Raw genomic sequence first — 19,868 nt, forward strand, 5'->3', positions numbered from 1 at the left:
CCACCTTTCTATCTATCTCTCTATCAGTGTCTGTTCCGGAGCCAGTGTCTGTTCCTGAGCCGGAACCTGAACCAGTGTCTGTTCCTGAGCCGAAACCTTAACCAGTGTCTGTTCCTGAGCCGGAACCTGAAACATTGTCTGTTCCTGAGCCGAAACCTGAACCAGTGTCTGTTCCTGAGCCGGAACCTCAACCATTGTCTGTTTCTGAGCTGGAGCCGGAAACAGTGTCTGTTCCTGAGCCGGAACCAGTGTCTGTTCCTGAGCCGGAACCAGTGTCTGTTCTTGAGCCGGAACCAGTGTCTGTTCCAGAGCCGGAACCAGTGTCTGTTCCTGAGCCGGAACCATTGTCTGTTCTTGTGCCAGAACCACTGTCTGTTCCTGAGCCGGAACCTGAACCATTGTCTGTTCCTGAGCTGGAGCCGGAACCAGTGTCTGTTCCTGAGCCGGAACCAGTGTCTGTTCCAGAGCCGGAACCAGTGTCTGTTCTTGTGCCAGAACCACTGTCTGTTCCTAAGCCGGAGCCAGCGTTTGTTTCTGTGTTTATGTCTGTCTGCCTATCTATCTATGCCCACCACAGCCTCCTTCACTTCGAAGGACTCTATATATCTTTAATAAGCTGCCTGTCTGTCTCTATCTATGCCTACCTCCTGTCTGTCTCTATCTATGCCTACCTCCTTAACGTGGACTATAAATCTTTCTATATACTTACCTGCCACCTATCTATCTATCTCTCTATCAGTGTCTGTTCCGGAGCCAGTGTCTGTTCCTGAGCCGGAACCTGAACCAGTGTCTGTTCCTGAGCCGGAACCTGAACCATTGTCTGTTCCTGAGCTGGAGCCAGAAACAATGTCTGTTCCTGAGCCGGAACCAGTGTCTGTTCCTGAGCCGGAACCAGTGTCTGTTCTTGAGCCGGAACCAGTGTCTGTTCCTGAGCCGGAACCAGTGTCTGTTCCTGAGCCGGAACCAGTGTCTGTTCTTGAGCCGGAACCAGTGTCTGTTCCTGAGCCGGAACCAGTGTCTGTTCTTGTGCCAGAACCACTGTCTGTTCCTGAGCCGGAACCAGTGTCTGTTCTTGTGCCAGAACCACTGTCTGTTCCTGAGCCGGAACCTGAACCATTGTCTGTTCCTGAGCTGGAGCCGTAACCAGTGTCTGTTCCTGAGCCGGAACCAGTGTCTGTTCCTGAGCCGGAACCAGTGTCTGTTCTTGAGCCGGAACCAGTGTCTGTTCCAGAGCCGGAACCAGTGTCTGTTCCTGAGCCGGAACCAGTGTCTGTTCTTGTGCCAGAACCACTGTCTGTTCCTGAGCTGGAACCTGAACCATTGTCTGTTCCTGAGCCGAAACCTGAACCAGTGTCTGTTCCTGAGCCGGAACCTCAACCATTTTCTGTTCCTGAGCCGGAAACAGTGTCTGTTCCTGAGCCGGAAACAGTGTCTGTTCCTGAGCCGGAAACAGTGTCTGTTCCTGAGCCGGAACCAGTGTCTGTTCCTGAGCCAGAACCAGTGTCTGTTCTTGAGCCGGAACCAGTGTCTGTTCCAGAGCCGGAACCAGTGTCTGTTCTTGTGCCAGAACCACTGTCTGTTCCTGAGCTGGAACCTGAACCATTGTCTGTTCCTGAGCTGGAGCCAGAACCAGTGTCTGTTCCTGAGCCGGAACCAGTGTCTGTTCTTGTGCCAGAACCACTGTCTGTTCCTGAGCCGGAGCCAGCGTTTGTTTCTGTGTTTATGTCTGTCTGCCTATCTATCTATCTATCTATCTATCTATCTATCTATCTATCTATCTATCTATCTATCTATCTATCTATCTATCTATCTATCTATGCCCACCACCACCTCCTTCACTATGAAGGACTCTACCTATCTATCTATCTATCTATCTATCTATCTATCTATCTATCTATCTATCTATCTATCTATCTATCTATCTATCTATGCCCACCACCACCTCCTTCACTTCGAAGGACTCTATATATCTATAATAAGCTTCCTGTCTGTCTCTATCTATGCCTACCTTCTGTTTGTCTCTATCTATGCCTACCTCCTTTACTTGGACTACACATCTATCTATATACTTACCTATCTCTCTATATCTCTATCAGTGTCTGTTCCGGAGCCAGTGTCTGTTCCTGAGCCGGAACCAGTGTCTGTTCTTGAGCCGGAACCAGTGTCTGTTCCTGAGCCGGAACCTGAACCTTTGTCTGTTCCTGAGCTGTAGCCGGAACCAGTGTTTGTTCCTGAGCCGGAAACAGTGTCTGTTCCTGAGCCGGAACCAGTGTCTGTTCCTAAGCCGGAGTCGAAACCAGTGTCTGTTCCTGAGCGGGAACCAGTGTCTGTTCTTGAGCCAGAACCAGTGTATTTTCTTGAGCCAGAACCAGTGTCTTTTCTTGAGCTCGAGCAGGATACTTACCTATCACCTATCTATCTCTCTCTCTATCAGTGTCTGTTCCTGAGCCGGAACCAGTGTCTGTTCTTGAAACTTAACCAGTGTCTGTTCCTGAGCCGGAACCAGTGTCTGTTCCTGAGCCGGAACCAGTGTCTGTTCCAGAGCCGGAGCCGGAACCAGTGTCTGTTCCTGAGCCGGAACCAGTGTCTGTTCCTGAGCCGGAAACAGTTTCTGTTCCTGAGCCGGAACCAGTGTCTGTTCTTGAGCCGGAACCAGTGTCTGTTCCTGAGCCGGAACCTGAAACTTTGTCTGTTCCTGAGCTGTAGCCGGAACCAGTGTTTGTTCCTGAGCCGGAAACAGTGTCTGTTCCTGAGCCAGAACCAGTGTCTGTTCCTGAGCCGGAGCCGAAACCAGTGTCTGTTCCTGAGCCGGAACCAGTGTCAGTTCTTGAGCCAGAACCAGTGTCTTTTCTTGAGCCAGAACCAGTGTCTTTTCTTGAGCTCGAGCAAGATACTTACCTATCACCTATCTATCTATCTCTCTATCAGTGTCTGTTCCTGAGCCGGAACCAGTGTCTGTTCCGGAGCCAGTGTCTGTTCCTGAGCCGGAACCTGAACCATTGTCTGTTCCTGAGCCGGAAACAGTATCTGTTCTTGAGCCGGAACCAGTGTCTGTTCCTGAGCCGGAACCAGTGTCTGTTCCAGAGCTGGAACCTGAACCAGTGTCTGTTCCTGAGCCGGAAATAGTATCTGTTCTTGAGCTGGAACCAGTGTCTGTTCCTGAGTTGGAACCAGTGTCTGTTCCTGAGCCGGAACCTGAACCATTGTCTGTTCCTGAGCTGGAGCCGGAACCAGTGTCTGTTCCTGAGCCGGAACCAGTGTCTGTTCCTGAGCCGGAACCAGTGTCTGTTCCTGAGCCGGAACCAGTGTCTGTTCCAGAGCTGGAACCAGTGTCTGTTCCAGAGCCGGAACCAGTGTCTGTTCCTGAGCCGGAACAAGTGTCTGTTCCAGAGCCGGAACCTGAACCAGTGTCTGTTCTTGAGCCGGAACCAGTGTCTGTTCCAGAGCCGGAACCTGAACCAGTGTCTGTTCTTGAGCCGGAACCAGTGTCTGTTCCTGAGCCGGAACCAGTGTCTGTTCCTGAGCCGGAACCTGAACCATTGTCTGTTCCTGAGCTGGAGCCGGAAACAGTGTCTGTTCCTGAGCCGGAACCAGTGTCTGTTCCAGAGCCGGAACCAGTGTCTGTTCCTGAGCCGGAACCAGTGTCTGTTCTTGTGCCAGAACTACTGTCTGTTCCTGAGCCGGAGCCAGCGTTTGTTTCTGTGTTTGTCTGTCTGCCTATCTATCTATGCCCACCAACACCCCCTTCACTAGGAAGGACTCTATCTATCTATCTATCTATCTATCTATCTATCTATCTATCTATCTATCTATCTATCTATCTATCTATCTATCTATCTATGCCCACCACCACCACCCCCTTCACTAGGAAGGACTCTATCTATCTATCTATCTATCTATCTATCTATCTATCTATCTATCTATCTATCTATCTATCTATCTATCTATCTATCTATCTATGCCCACCACCACCACCCCCTTCACTAGGAAGGACTCTATCTATCTATGTATCTATCTATGTATCTATCTATGTATCTATCTATCTATCTATCTATCTATCTATCTATCTATCTATCTATCTATCTATCTATCTATCTATCTATCTATCTATCTATCTATGCCCACCACCACCTCCTTCACTTCGAAGGACTCTATATATCTATAATAAGCTTCCTGTCTGTCTCTATCTATGCCTACCTTCTGTCTGTCTCTATCTATGCTTACCTCCTTTACTTGGACTACACATCTTTCTATATACTTACCTATCTCTCTATATCTCTATCAGTGTCTGTTCCGGAGCCAGTGTCTGTTCCTGAGCCGGAACCAGTGTCTGTTCTTGAGCCGGAACCAGTGTCTGTTCCTGAGCCGGAACCTGAACCTTTGTCTGTTCCTGAGCTGTAGCCGGAACCAGTGTTTGTTCCTGAGCCGGAAACAGTGTCTGTTCCTGAGCCGGAACCAGTGTCTGTTCCTGAGCCGGAGCCGAAACCAGTGTCTGTTCCTGAGCCGGAACCAGTGTCTGTTCTTGAGCCAGAACCAGTGTCTTTTCTTGAGCCAGAACCAGTGTCTTTTCTTGAGCTCGAGCAGGATACTTACCTATCACCTATCTCTCTATCTCTCTATCAGTGTCTGTTCCTGAGCCGGAACCAGTGTCTGTTCTTGAAACTTAACCAGTGTCTGTTCCTGAGCCGGAACCAGTGTCTCTTCCTGAGCCGGAACCAGTGTCTGTTCCTGAGCCGGAACCAGTGTCTGTTCCAGAGCCGGAGCCGGAACCAGTGTCTGTTCCTGAGCCGGAACCAGTGTCTGTTCCTGAGCCGGAAACAGTTTCTGTTCCTGAGCCGGAACCAGTGTCTGTTCTTGAGCCGGAACCAGTATCTGTTCCTGAGCCGGAACCTGAAACTTTGTCTGTTCCTGAGCTGTAGCCGGAACCAGTGTTTGTTCCTGAGCCGGAAACAGTGTCTGTTCCTGAGCCAGAACCAGTGTCTGTTCCTGAGCCGGAGCCGAAACCAGTGTCTGTTCCTGAGCCGGAACCAGTGTCAGTTCTTGAGCCAGAACCAGTGTCTTTTCTTGAGCCAGAACCAGTGTCTTTTCTTGAGCTCGAGCAGGATACTTACCTATCACCTATCTATCTATCTCTCTATCAGTGTCTGTTCCTGAGCCGGAACCAGTGTCTGTTCCTGAGCCGGAACCAGTGTCTGTTCCAGAGCTGGAACCTGAACCAGTGTCTGTTCCTGAGCCGGAAATAGTATCTGTTCTTGAGCTGGAACCAGTGTCTGTTCCTGAGTTGGAACCAGTGTCTGTTCCTGAGCCGGAACCTGAACCATTGTCTGTTCCTGAGCTGGAGCCGGAAACAGTGTCTGTTCCTGAGCCGGAACCAGTGTCTGTTCCTGAGCCGGAACCAGTGTCTGTTCCAGAGCCGGAACCAGTGTCTGTTCCAGAGCCGGAACCAGTGTCTGTTCCAGAGCCGGAACCAGTGTCTGTTCCTGAGCCGGAACCAGTGTCTGTTCCAGAGCCGGAACCTGAACCAGTGTCTGTTCTTGAGCCGGAACCAGTGTCTGTTCCTGAGCCGGAACCAGTGTCTGTTCCTGAGCCGGAACCAGTGTCTGTTCCTGAGCCGGAACCAGTGTCTGTTCCTGAGCCGGTACCTGAACCATTGTCTGTTCCTGAGCTGGAGCCGGAAACAGTGTCTGTTCCAGAGCCGGAACCAGTGTCTGTTCCAGAGCCGGAACCAGTGTCTGTTCCTGAGCCGGAACCAGTGTCTGTTCTTGTGCCAGAACTACTGTCTGTTCCTGAGCCGGAGCCAGCGTTTGTTTCTGTGTTTGTCTGTCTGCCTATCTATCTATGTCCACCAACACCCCCTTCACTAGGAAGAACCTGAACCATTGTCTGTTCCTGAGCTGTAGCCGGAACCAGTGTTTGTTCCTGAGCCGGAAACAGTGTCTGTTCCTGAGCCAGAACCAGTGTCTGTTCCTGAGCCGGAGCCGAAACCAGTGTCTGTTCCTGAGCCGGAACCAGTGTCAGTTCTTGAGCCAGAACCAGTGTCTTTTCTTGAGCCAGAACCAGTGTCTTTTCTTGAGCTCGAGCAGGATACTTACCTATCACCTATCTATCTATCTCTCTATCAGTGTCTGTTCCTGAGCCGGAACCAGTGTCTGTTCCTGAGCCGGAACCAGTGTCTGTTCCAGAGCCGGAACCTGAACCAGTGTCTGTTCCTGAGCCGGAAATAGTATCTGTTCTTGAGCTGGAACCAGTGTCTGTTCCTGAGTTGGAACCAGTGTCTGTTCCTGAGCCGGAACCTGAACCATTGTCTGTTCCTGAGCTGGAGCCGGAAACAGTGTCTGTTCCTGAGCCGGAACCAGTGTCTGTTCCTGAGCCGGAACCAGTGTCTGTTCCAGAGCCGGAACCAGTGTCTGTTCCAGAGCCGGAACCAGTGTCTGTTCCAGAGCCGGAACCAGTGTCTGTTCCTGAGCCGGAACCAGTGTCTGTTCCAGAGCCGGAACCTGAACCAGTGTCTGTTCTTGAGCCGGAACCAGTGTCTGTTCCTGAGCCGGAACCAGTGTCTGTTCCTGAGCCGGAACCAGTGTCTGTTCCTGAGCCGGAACCAGTGTCTGTTCCTGAGCCGGAACCTGAACCATTGTCTGTTCCTGAGCTGGAGCCGGAAACAGTGTCTGTTCCTGAGCCGGAACCAGTGTCTGTTCCAGAGCCGGAACCAGTGTCTGTTCCTGAGCCGGAACCAGTGTCTGTTCTTGTGCCAGAACTACTGTCTGTTCCTGAGCCGGAGCCAGCGTTTGTTTCTGTGTTTGTCTGTCTGCCTATCTATCTATGCCCACCAACACCCCCTTCACTAGGAAGGACTCTATCTATCTATCTATCTATCTATCTATCTATCTATCTATCTATCTATCTATCTATCTATCTATCTATCTATCTATCTATCTATGCCCACCACCACCTCCTTCACTTTGAAGGAATCTATCTATCTATCTATCTATCTATCTATCTATCTATCTATCTATCTATCTATCTATCTATCTATCTATCTATCTATCTATCTATCTATCTATCTATCTATCTATGCCCACCATCGCCACCCCCTTCACTAGGAAGGACTCTATCTATCTATCTATCTATCTATCTATCTATCTATCTATCTATCTATCTATCTATCTATCTATCTATCTATCTATAATAAGCTGCCTGTCTGTCTCTATCTATGCCTACCTCCTGTCTGTCTCTATCTATGCCTAACTCCCTAACTTGGACTACAAATCTTTGAATATACTAACCTGCCAACTATCTATCTATCTCTCTATCAGTATCTGTTCCGGAGCCAGTGTCTGTTCCTGAGCCGGAACCTGAACCAGTGTCTGTTCCTGAGCCGGAAACAGTATCTGTTTTTGAGCCGGAACCAGTGTCTGTTCCTGAGCCGGAGCCGAAACCAGTGTCTGTTCCTGAGGCCGGAACCAGTGTCTGTTCTTGTGCCAGAACCACTGTCTGTTCCTGAGCCGGAGCCAGCCTTTGTTTCTGTGTTTATGTCTGTCTGCCTATCTATCTATGCCCACCACCACCCCCTTCACTAGGAAGGACTCTATCTATCTATCTATCTATCTATCTATCTATCTATCTATCTATCTATCTATCTATCTATCTATCTATCTATCTATCTATCCATCTATCCATCTATCTATCATAAGCTGTCTGTCTATCTATGCCCACCACCACCTCCTTCACTTCGAAGGACTCTATATATCTATAATAAGCTGCCTGTCTGTCTCTATCTATGCCTAACTTCTGTCTGTCTCTATCTATGCCTACCTCCTTTTTTGGACTACAAATCTTTCTATATACTTACCTGCCACCTATCTCTCTATCTCTCTATCAGTGTCTGTTCCGGAGCCAGTGTCTGTTCCTGAGCCGGAACCAGTGTCTGTTCCTGAGCCGGAAATAGTTTCTGTTCCTGAGCCGGAACCAGTGTCTGTTCTTGAGCCGGAACCAGTGTCTGTTCCTGAGCCGGAACCTGAACCATTGTCTGTTCCTGAGCTGGAGCCGGAAACAGTGTCTGTTCCTGAGCCGGAACCAGTGTCTGTTCCAGAGCCGGAACCACTGTCTGTTCCTGAGCCGGAACCAGTGTCTGTTCTTGTGCCAGAACTACTGTCTGTTCCTGAGCCGGAGCCAGCGTTTGTTTCTGTGTTTATGTCTGTCTGCCTATCTATCTATGCCCACCACCACCCCCTTCACTAGGAAGGACTCTATCTATCTATCTATCTATCTATCTATCTATCTATCTATCTATCTATCTATCTATCTATCTATCTATCTATCTATCTATCTATCTATCTATCTATCCATCTATCTATCATAAGCTGTCTGTCTATCTATGCCCACCACCACCTCCTTCACTTCGAAGGACTCTATATATCTATAATAAGCTGCCTGTCTGTCTCTATCTATGCCTAACTTCTGTCTGTCTCTATCTATGCCTACCTCCTTTTTTGGACTACAAATCTTTCTATATACTTACCTGCCACCTATCTCTCTATCTCTCTATCAGTGTCTGTTCCGGAGCCAGTGTCTGTTCCTGAGCCGGAACCAGTGTCTGTTCCTGAGCCGGAAACAGTTTCTGTTCCTGAGCCGGAACCAGTGTCTGTTCTTGAGCCGGAACCAGTGTCTGTTCCTGAGCCGGAACCTGAACCATTGTCTGTTCCTGAGCTGGAGCCGGAAACAGTGTCTGTTCCTGAGCCGGAACCAGTGTCTGTTCCAGAGCCGGAACCACTGTCTGTTCCTGAGCCGGAACCAGTGTCTGTTCTTGTGCCAGAACTACTGTCTGTTCCTGAGCCGGAGCCAGCGTTTGTTTCTGTGTTTATGTCTGTCTGCCTATCTATCTATGCCCACCACCACCCCCTTCACTAGGAAGGACTCTATCTATCTATCTATCTATCTATCTATCTATCTATCTATCTATCTATCTATCTATCTATCTATCTATCTATCTATCTATCTATCTATCTATCTATCTATCTATCTATGCCCACCACCACCTCCTTCACTTTGAAGGAATCTATCTATCTATCTATCTATCTATCTATCTATCTATCTATCTATCTATCTATCTATCTATCTATCTATCTATCTATCTATCTATCTATCTATCTATCTATCTATGCCCACCACCACCCCCCTCACTAGGAAGGACTCTATCTACATATATATCTATCTATCTATCTATCTATCTATCTATCTATCTATCTATCTATCTATCTATCTATCTATCTATCTATCTATCTATCTATCTATGCCCACCACCACCTCCTTCACTTCGAAGGACTCTATATATCTTTAATAAGCTGCCTGTCTGTCTCTATCTATGCCTACCTCCTGTCTGTCTCTATCTATGCCTACCTCCTTAACGTGGACTTCAAATCTTTCTATATACTTACCTGCCACCTTTCTATCTATCTCTCTATCAGTGTCTGTTCCGGAGCCAGTGTCTGTTCCTGAGCCGGAACCTGAACCAGTGTCTGTTCCTGAGCCGAAACCTTAACCAGTGTCTGTTCCTGAGCCGGAACCTGAAACATTGTCTGTTCCTGAGCCGAAACCTGAACCAGTGTCTGTTCCTGAGCCGGAACCTCAACCATTGTCTGTTTCTGAGCTGGAGCCGGAAACAGTGTCTGTTCCTGAGCCGGAACCAGTGTCTGTTCCTGAGCCGGAACCAGTGTCTGTTCTTGAGCCGGAACCAGTGTCTGTTCCAGAGCCGGAACCAGTGTCTGTTCCTGAGCCGGAACCATTGTCTGTTCTTGTGCCAGAACCACTGTCTGTTCCTGAGCCGGAACCTGAACCATTGTCTGTTCCTGAGCTGGAGCCGGAACCAGTGTCTGTTCCTGAGCCGGAACCAGTGTCTGTTCCAGAGCCGGAACCAGTGTCTGTTCTTGTGCCAGAACCACTGTCTGTTCCTAAGCCGGAGCCAGCGTTTGTTTCTGTGTTTATGTCTGTCTGCCTATCTATCTATGCCCACCACAGCCTCCTTCACTTCGAAGGACTCTATATATCTTTAATAAGCTGCCTGTCTGTCTCTATCTATGCCTACCTCCTGTCTGTCTCTATCTATGCCTACCTCCTTAACGTGGACTATAAATCTTTCTATATACTTACCTGCCACCTATCTATCTATCTCTCTATCAGTGTCTGTTCCGGAGCCAGTGTCTGTTCCTGAGCCGGAACCTGAACCAGTGTCTGTTCCTGAGCCGGAACCTGAACCATTGTCTGTTCCTGAGCTGGAGCCAGAAACAATGTCTGTTCCTGAGCCGGAACCAGTGTCTGTTCCTGAGCCGGAACCAGTGTCTGTTCTTGAGCCGGAACCAGTGTCTGTTCCTGAGCCGGAACCAGTGTCTGTTCCTGAGCCGGAACCAGTGTCTGTTCTTGAGCCGGAACCAGTGTCTGTTCCTGAGCCGGAACCAGTGTCTGTTCTTGTGCCAGAACCACTGTCTGTTCCTGAGCCGGAACCAGTGTCTGTTCTTGTGCCAGAACCACTGTCTGTTCCTGAGCCGGAACCTGAACCATTGTCTGTTCCTGAGCTGGAGCCGTAACCAGTGTCTGTTCCTGAGCCGGAACCAGTGTCTGTTCCTGAGCCGGAACCAGTGTCTGTTCTTGAGCCGGAACCAGTGTCTGTTCCAGAGCCGGAACCAGTGTCTGTTCCTGAGCCGGAACCAGTGTCTGTTCTTGTGCCAGAACCACTGTCTGTTCCTGAGCTGGAACCTGAACCATTGTCTGTTCCTGAGCCGAAACCTGAACCAGTGTCTGTTCCTGAGCCGGAACCTCAACCATTTTCTGTTCCTGAGCCGGAAACAGTGTCTGTTCCTGAGCCGGAAACAGTGTCTGTTCCTGAGCCGGAAACAGTGTCTGTTCCTGAGCCGGAACCAGTGTCTGTTCCTGAGCCAGAACCAGTGTCTGTTCTTGAGCCGGAACCAGTGTCTGTTCCAGAGCCGGAACCAGTGTCTGTTCTTGTGCCAGAACCACTGTCTGTTCCTGAGCTGGAACCTGAACCATTGTCTGTTCCTGAGCTGGAGCCAGAACCAGTGTCTGTTCCTGAGCCGGAACCAGTGTCTGTTCTTGTGCCAGAACCACTGTCTGTTCCTGAGCCGGAGCCAGCGTTTGTTTCTGTGTTTATGTCTGTCTGCCTATCTATCTATCTATCTATCTATCTATCTATCTATCTATCTATCTATCTATCTATCTATCTATCTATCTATGCCCACCACCACCTCCTTCACTATGAAGGACTCTACCTATCTATCTATCTATCTATCTATCTATCTATCTATCTATCTATCTATCTATCTATGCCCACCACCACCTCCTTCACTTCGAAGGACTCTATATATCTATAATAAGCTTCCTGTCTGTCTCTATCTATGCCTACCTTCTGTTTGTCTCTATCTATGCCTACCTCCTTTACTTGGACTACACATCTATCTATATACTTACCTATCTCTCTATATCTCTATCAGTGTCTGTTCCGGAGCCAGTGTCTGTTCCTGAGCCGGAACCAGTGTCTGTTCTTGAGCCGGAACCAGTGTCTGTTCCTGAGCCGGAACCTGAACCTTTGTCTGTTCCTGAGCTGTAGCCGGAACCAGTGTTTGTTCCTAAGCCGGAAACAGTGTCTGTTCCTGAGCCGGAACCAGTGTCTGTTCCTAAGCCGGAGTCGAAACCAGTGTCTGTTCCTGAGCCGGAACCAGTGTCTGTTCTTGAGCCAGAACCAGTGTATTTTCTTGAGCCAGAACCAGTGTCTTTTCTTGAGCTCGAGCAGGATACTTACCTATCACCTATCTATCTCTCTCTCTATCAGTGTCTGTTCCTGAGCCGGAACCAGTGTCTGTTCTTGAAACTTAACCAGTGTCTGTTCCTGAGCCGGAACCAGTGTCTGTTCCTGAGCCGGAACCAGTGTCTGTTCCAGAGCCGGAGCCGGAACCAGTGTCTGTTCCTGAGCCGGAACCAGTGTCTGTTCCTGAGCCGGAAACAGTTTCTGTTCCTGAGCCGGAACCAGTGTCTGTTCTTGAGCCGGAACCAGTGTCTGTTCCTGAGCCGGAACCTGAAACTTTGTCTGTTCCTGAGCTGTAGCCGGAACCAGTGTTTGTTCCTGAGCCGGAAACAGTGTCTGTTCCTGAGCCAGAACCAGTGTCTGTTCCTGAGCCGGAGCCGAAACCAGTGTCTGTTCCTGAGCCGGAACCAGTGTCAGTTCTTGAGCCAGAACCAGTGTCTTTTCTTGAGCCAGAACCAGTGTCTTTTCTTGAGCTCGAGCAAGATACTTACCTATCACCTATCTATCTATCTCTCTATCAGTGTCTGTTCCTGAGCCGGAACCAGTGTCTGTTCCGGAGCCAGTGTCTGTTCCTGAGCCGGAACCTGAACCATTGTCTGTTCCTGAGCCGGAAACAGTATCTGTTCTTGAGCCGGAACCAGTGTCTGTTCCTGAGCCGGAACCAGTGTCTGTTCCAGAGCTGGAACCTGAACCAGTGTCTGTTCCTGAGCCGGAAATAGTATCTGTTCTTGAGCTGGAACCAGTGTCTGTTCCTGAGTTGGAACCAGTGTCTGTTCCTGAGCCGGAACCTGAACCATTGTCTGTTCCTGAGCTGGAGCCGGAACCAGTGTCTGTTCCTGAGCCGGAACCAGTGTCTGTTCCTGAGCCGGAACCAGTGTCTGTTCCTGAGCCGGAACCAGTGTCTGTTCCAGAGCTGGAACCAGTGTCTGTTCCAGAGCCGGAACCAGTGTCTGTTCCTGAGCCGGAACCAGTGTCTGTTCCAGAGCCGGAACCTGAACCAGTGTCTGTTCTTGAGCCGGAACCAGTGTCTGTTCCAGAGCCGGAACCTGAACCAGTGTCTGTTCTTGAGCCGGAACCAGTGTCTGTTCCTGAGCCGGAACCAGTGTCTGTTCCTGAGCCGGAACCTGAACCATTGTCTGTTCCTGAGCTGGAGCCGGAAACAGTGTCTGTTCCTGAGCCGGAACCAGTGTCTGTTCCAGAGCCGGAACCAGTGTCTGTTCCTGAGCCGGAACCAGTGTCTGTTCTTGTGCCAGAACTACTGTCTGTTCCTGAGCCGGAGCCAGCGTTTGTTTCTGTGTTTGTCTGTCTGCCTATCTATCTATGCCCACCAACACCCCCTTCACTAGGAAGGACTCTATCTATCTATCTATCTATCTATCTATCTATCTATCTATCTATCTATCTATCTATCTATCTATCTATCTATCTATCTATCTATCTATCTATCTATCTATGCCCACCACCACCACCCCCTTCACTAGGAAGGACTCTATCTATCTATCTATCTATCTATCTATCTATCTATGCCCACCACCACCACCCCCTTCACTAGGAAGGACTCTATCTATCTATGTATCTATCTATGTATCTATCTATGTATCTATCTATCTATCTATCTATCTATCTATCTATCTATCTATCTATCTATCTATCTATCTATCTATCTATCTATCTATCTATCTATGCCCACCACCACCTCCTTCACTTCGAAGGACTCTATATATCTATAATAAGCTTCCTGTCTGTCTCTATCTATGCCTACCTTCTGTCTGTCTCTATCTATGCTTACCTCCTTTACTTGGACTACACATCTTTCTATATACTTACCTATCTCTCTATATCTCTATCAGTGTCTGTTCCGGAGCCAGTGTCTGTTCCTGAGCCGGAACCAGTGTCTGTTCTTGAGCCGGAACCAGTGTCTGTTCCTGAGCCGGAACCTGAACCTTTGTCTGTTCCTGAGCTGTAGCCGGAACCAGTGTTTGTTCCTGAGCCGGAACCAGTGTCTGTTCCTGAGCCGGAGCCGAAACCAGTGTCTGTTCCTGAGCCGGAACCAGTGTCTGTTCTTGAGCCAGAACCAGTGTCTTTTCTTGAGCCAGAACCAGTGTCTTTTCTTGAGCTCGAGCAGGATACTTACCTATCACCTATCTCTCTATCTCTCTATCAGTGTCTGTTCCTGAGCCGGAACCAGTGTCTGTTCTTGAAACTTAACCAGTGTCTGTTCCTGAGCCGGAACCAGTGTCTCTTCCTGAGCCGGAACCAGTGTCTGTTCCTGAGCCGGAACCAGTGTCTGTTCCAGAGCCGGAGCCGGAACCAGTGTCTGTTCCTGAGCCGGAAACAGTTTCTGTTCCTGAGCCGGAACCAGTGTCTGTTCTTGAGCCGGAACCAGTATCTGTTCCTGAGCCGGAACCTGAAACTTTGTCTGTTCCTGAGCTGTAGCCGGAACCAGTGTTTGTTCCTGAGCCGGAAACAGTGTCTGTTCCTGAGCCAGAACCAGTGTCTGTTCCTGAGCCGGAGCCGAAACCAGTGTCTGTTCCTGAGCCGGAACCAGTGTCAGTTCTTGAGCCAGAACCAGTGTCTTTTCTTGAGCCAGAACCAGTGTCTTTTCTTGAGCTCGAGCAGGATACTTACCTATCACCTATCTATCTATCTCTCTATCAGTGTCTGTTCCTGAGCCGGAACCAGTGTCTGTTCCTGAGCCGGAACCAGTGTCTGTTCCAGAGCTGGAACCTGAACCAGTGTCTGTTCCTGAGCCGGAAATAGTATCTGTTCTTGAGCTGGAACCAGTGTCTGTTCCTGAGTTGGAACCAGTGTCTGTTCCTGAGCCGGAACCTGAACCATTGTCTGTTCCTGAGCTGGAGCCGGAAACAGTGTCTGTTCCTGAGCCGGAACCAGTGTCTGTTCCTGAGCCGGAACCAGTGTCTGTTCCAGAGCCGGAACCAGTGTCTGTTCCAGAGCCGGAACCAGTGTCTGTTCCAGAGCCGGAACCAGTGTCTGTTCCTGAGCCGGAACCAGTGTCTGTTCCAGAGCCGGAACCTGAACCAGTGTCTGTTCTTGAGCCGGAACCAGTGTCTGTTCCTGAGCCGGAACCAGTGTCTGTTCCTGAGCCGGAACCAGTGTCTGTTCCTGAGCCGGAACCAGTGTCTGTTCCTGAGCCGGTACCTGAACCATTGTCTGTTCCTGAGCTGGAGCCGGAAACAGTGTCTGTTCCTGAGCCGGAACCAGTGTCTGTTCCAGAGCCGGAACCAGTGTCTGTTCCTGAGCCGGAACCAGTGTCTGTTCTTGTGCCAGAACTACTGTCTGTTCCTGAGCCGGAGCCAGCGTTTGTTTCTGTGTTTGTCTGTCTGCCTATCTATCTATGCCCACCAACACCCCCTTCACTAGGAAGAACCTGAACCATTGTCTGTTCCTGAGCTGTAGCCGGAACCAGTGTTTGTTCCTGAGCCGGAAACAGTGTCTGTTCCTGAGCCAGAACCAGTGTCTGTTCCTGAGCCGGAGCCGAAACCAGTGTCTGTTCCTGAGCCGGAACCAGTGTCAGTTCTTGAGCCAGAACCAGTGTCTTTTCTTGAGCCAGAACCAGTGTCTTTTCTTGAGCTCGAGCAGGATACTTACCTATCACCTATCTATCTATCTCTCTATCAGTGTCTGTTCCTGAGCCGGAACCAGTGTCTGTTCCTGAGCCGGAACCAGTGTCTGTTCCAGAGCCGGAACCTGAACCAGTGTCTGTTCCTGAGCCGGAAATAGTATCTGTTCTTGAGCTGGAACCAGTGTCTGTTCCTGAGTTGGAACCAGTGTCTGTTCCTGAGCCGGAACCTGAACCATTGTCTGTTCCTGAGCTGGAGCCGGAAACAGTGTCTGTTCCTGAGCCGGAACCAGTGTCTGTTCCTGAGCCGGAACCAGTGTCTGTTCCAGAGCCGGAACCAGTGTCTGTTCCAGAGCCGGAACCAGTGTCTGTTCCAGAGCCGGAACCAGTGTCTGTTCCTGAGCCGGAACCAGTGTCTGTTCCAGAGCCGGAACCTGAACCAGTGTCTGTTCTTGAGCCGGAACCAGTGTCTGTTCCTGAGCCGGAACCAGTGTCTGTTCCTGAGCCGGAACCAGTGTCTGTTCCTGATCCGGAACCAGTGTCTGTTCCTGAGCCGGAACCTGAACCATTGTCTGTTCCTGAGCTGGAGCCGGAAACAGTGTCTGTTCCTGAGCCGGAACCAGTGTCTGTTCCAGAGCCGGAACCAGTGTCTGTTCCTGAGCCGGAACCAGTGTCTGTTCTTGTGCCAGAACTAATGTCTGTTCCTGAGCCGGAGCCAGCGTTTGTTTCTGTGTTTGTCTGTCTGCCTATCTATCTATGCCCACCAACACCCCCTTCACTAGGAAGGACTCTATCTATCTATCTATCTATCTATCTATCTATCTATCTATCTATCTATCTATCTATCTATCTATCTATCTATCTATCTATGCCCACCACCACCTCCTTCACTTTGAAGGAATCTATCTATCTATCTATCTATCTATCTATCTATCTATCTATCTATCTATCTATCTATCTATCTATCTATCTATCTATCTATCTATCATAAGCTGTCTGTCTATCTATGCCCACCACCACCTCCTTCACTTTGAAGGACTCTATATATCTATAATAAGCTGCCTGTCTGTCTCTATCTATGCCTACCTCCTGTCTGTCTCTATCTATGCCTACCTCCTTAACTTGGACTACAAATCTTTTAATATACTTACCTGCCACCTATCTATCTATCTCTCTATCAGTGTCTGTTCCGGAGCCAGTGTCTGTTCCTGAGCCGGAACCTGAACCAGTGTCTGTTCCTGAGCCGGAACCAGTGTCTGTTCCTGAGCCGGAACCTGAAACATTGTCTGTTCCTGAGCTGGAGCCGGAACCAGTGTCTGTTCCAGAGCCGGAACCAGTGTCTGTTCCAGAGCCGAAACCAGTGTCTGTTCCTGAGCCGGAGCCAGTGTTTGTTTCTGTGTTTATGTCTGTCTAGCTATCTATCTATGTCCACCACCACCCCCTTCACTAGGAAGGACTCTATCTATCTATCTATCTATCTATCTATCTATCTATCTATCTATCTATCTATCTATCTATCTATCTATCTATCTATCTATCTATCTATCTATCTATCTATCTATCCATCTATCCATCTATCCATCTATCATAAGCTGTCTGTCTATCTATGCCCACCACTACCTCCTTCACTTCGAAGGACTCTATATATCTATAATAAGCTTCCTGTCTGTCTCTATCTATGCGTACCTTCTGTCTGTCTCTATCTATGCCTACCTCCTTTACTTGGACTACACATCTTTCTATATACTTACCTATCTCTCTATATCTCTATCAGTGTCTGTTCCGGAGCCAGTGTCTGTTCCTGAGCCAGAACCAGTGTCTGTTCCTGAGCCGGAACCAGTGTCTGTTCTTGAGCCGGAACCAGTGTCTGTTCCTGAGCCGGAACCTGAACCTTTGTCTGTTCCTGAGCTGTAGCCGGAACCAGTGTTTGTTCCTGAGCCGGAAACAGTGTCTGTTCCTGAGCCGGAACCAGTGTCTGTTCCTGAGCCGGAGCCGAAACCAGTGTCTGTTCCTGAGCCGGAACCAGTGTCTGTTCTTGAGCCAGAACCAGTGTCTTTTCTTGAGCCAGAACCAGTGTCTTTTCTTGAGCTCGAGCAGGATAATTACCTATCACCTATCTATCTATCTCTCTATCAGTGTCTGTTCCTGAGCCGGAACCAGTGTCTGTTCTTGAAACTTAACCAGTGTCTGTTCCTGAGCCGGAACCAGTGTCTGTTCCTGAGCCGGAACCAGTGTCTGTTCCAGAGCCGGAGCCGGAACCAGTGTCTGTTCCTGAGCCGGAACCAGTGTCTGTTCCTGAGCCGGAAACAGTTTCTGTTCCTGAGCCGGAACCAGTGTCTGTTCTTGAGCCGGAACCAGTGTCTGTTCCTGAGCCGGAACCTGAAACTTTGTCTGTTCCTGAGCTGTAGCCGGAACCAGTGTTTGTTCCTGAGCCGGAAACAGTGTCTGTTCCTGAGCCAGAACCAGTGTCTGTTCCTGAGCCGGAGCCGAAACCAGTGTCTGTTCCTGAGCCGGAACCAGTGTCTGTTCCTGAGCCGGAACCAGTGTCAGTTCTTGAGCCAGAACCAGTGTCTTTTCTTGAGCCAGAACCAGTGTCTTTTCTTGAGCTCGAGCAAGATACTTACCTATCACCTATCTATCTATCTCTCTATCAGTGTCTGTTCCTGAGCCGGAACCAGTGTCTGTTCTTGAGCCGGAACCAGTGTCTGTTCCAGAGCCGGAACCTGAACCAGTGTCTGTTCCTGAGCCGGAAATAGTATCTGTTCTTGAGCTGGAACCAGTGTCTGTTCCTGAGTTGGAACCAGTGTCTGTTCCTGAGCCGGAACCTGAACTATTGTCTGTTCCTGAGCTGGAGCCGGAAACAGTGTCTGTTCCTGAGCCGGAACCAGTGTCTGTTCCTGAGCCGGAACCAGTGTCTGTTCCTGAGCCGGAACCAGTGTCTGTTCCAGAGCCGGAACCAGTGTCTGTTCCAGAGCCGGAACCTGAACCAGTGTCTGTTCCTGAGCCGGAACCAGTGTCTGTTCCTGAGCCGGAACCAGTGTCTGTTCCTGAGCCGGAACCAGTGTCTGTTCCTGAGCCAGAACCAGTGTCTGTTCCTGAGCCGGAACCTGAACCATTGTCTGTTCCTGAGCTGGAGCCGGAAACAGTGTCTGTTCCTGAGCCGGAACCAGTGTCTGTTCCAGAGCCGGAACCAGTGTCTGTTCCTGAGCCGGAACCAGTGTCTGTTCTTGTGCCAGAACTACTGTCTGTTCCTGAGCCGGAGCTAGCGTTTGTTTCTGTGTTTGTCTGTCTGCCTATCTATCTATGCCCACCAACACCCCCTTCACTAGGAAGGACTCTATCTATCTATCTATCTATCTATCTATCTATCTATTAGGGGTGGCACGGTACATGAAAAAACACCCGAACCGTTCGGTTCGCTTGTCTCGGTTCGGAGCGCGTGTGCGTCTCACGGTTCGACGCATGCACAATGTAACCTCGTGCCCGTATGTGACGTGTGTTTTCTTTTCGCGCGACATAAACTTGTTCGACTTGGACCGGCGCTGCACAGAGCGATCGGTGAATAACATCAATCTAGCGCGAGTCGGCTCCGTATGCATTCATCACTTTCGCGGTATTTGATGTCATTACCGGTCGCTCTGTGCAGCGCCGGTTCAAGTTAATAAACAAGCCAGTAAAAGTGGAGTATGGAGCGCTGCAGGTCACGGCACGCGGAGAAATGGCAAGTGGGAGAGATGAGGGAGTTGGAGGACGCGCCAGCGTCGTATAAGTCTATGGTATAAGTCCGGTGTGTGGGAACATTTTGGATTTCATGTTATGATATTTTAATTTAACTACAGTGGCACTTTATGTATAGATAAGAGCTTCAGTCATACGTTTCCAAACCCTGCACTTTAATTTTAAGTGGAAAAAAGTACCCTCACATTTTGGGAATAGAAGCATTGTTGATACTGTTTTTGTGTTGAGGTTGAACTTAAATTTCACTTTATGTTTATGGCCTTTGCTATTGCAATAGCTTTATTATCTATAGGCAATGAGGTTTCATGTATATTGACATTTAAAAGACAGTGTTTTAAGAGTTGCTCTCTTTTTCTTTTAAAAGATAGAATTTTGGTAAGAGCTACAAAAGTTAGCAGTTGATACATGAAAGTTAATTTCTTTGTGTAAATAAGATTTATGTGATAAAAATGCACAAGTTCTTGTAGAGATAGTGATACACATTCTCCTTTTTTTTGCCAAATAAACAAAAAGCATGTCAATTTCTTCTCTCTTGCTGTATCTAAATCTCACCTAGCTTTCCTCTGAGATAGTCCCAAAATGTGCTTAAAGTCAAAGAGTCAAATTCAGTTTGTGCATGATTGCATGAATATAATATATATATTTTGAATACTGTATCCTAAAGTGTGGATAATTAAGCTATATATCACATGCTGAAGTACATTTCTGGAGTGTTAAAGATTAAAAGAAAAAATAACA

Source organism: Pimephales promelas, chromosome 9 (genome assembly GCF_988280905.1).
Source record: "Pimephales promelas chromosome 9, fPimPro1.hap1.1, whole genome shotgun sequence".
Taxonomy (NCBI): Eukaryota; Metazoa; Chordata; class Actinopteri; order Cypriniformes; family Leuciscidae; genus Pimephales; species Pimephales promelas.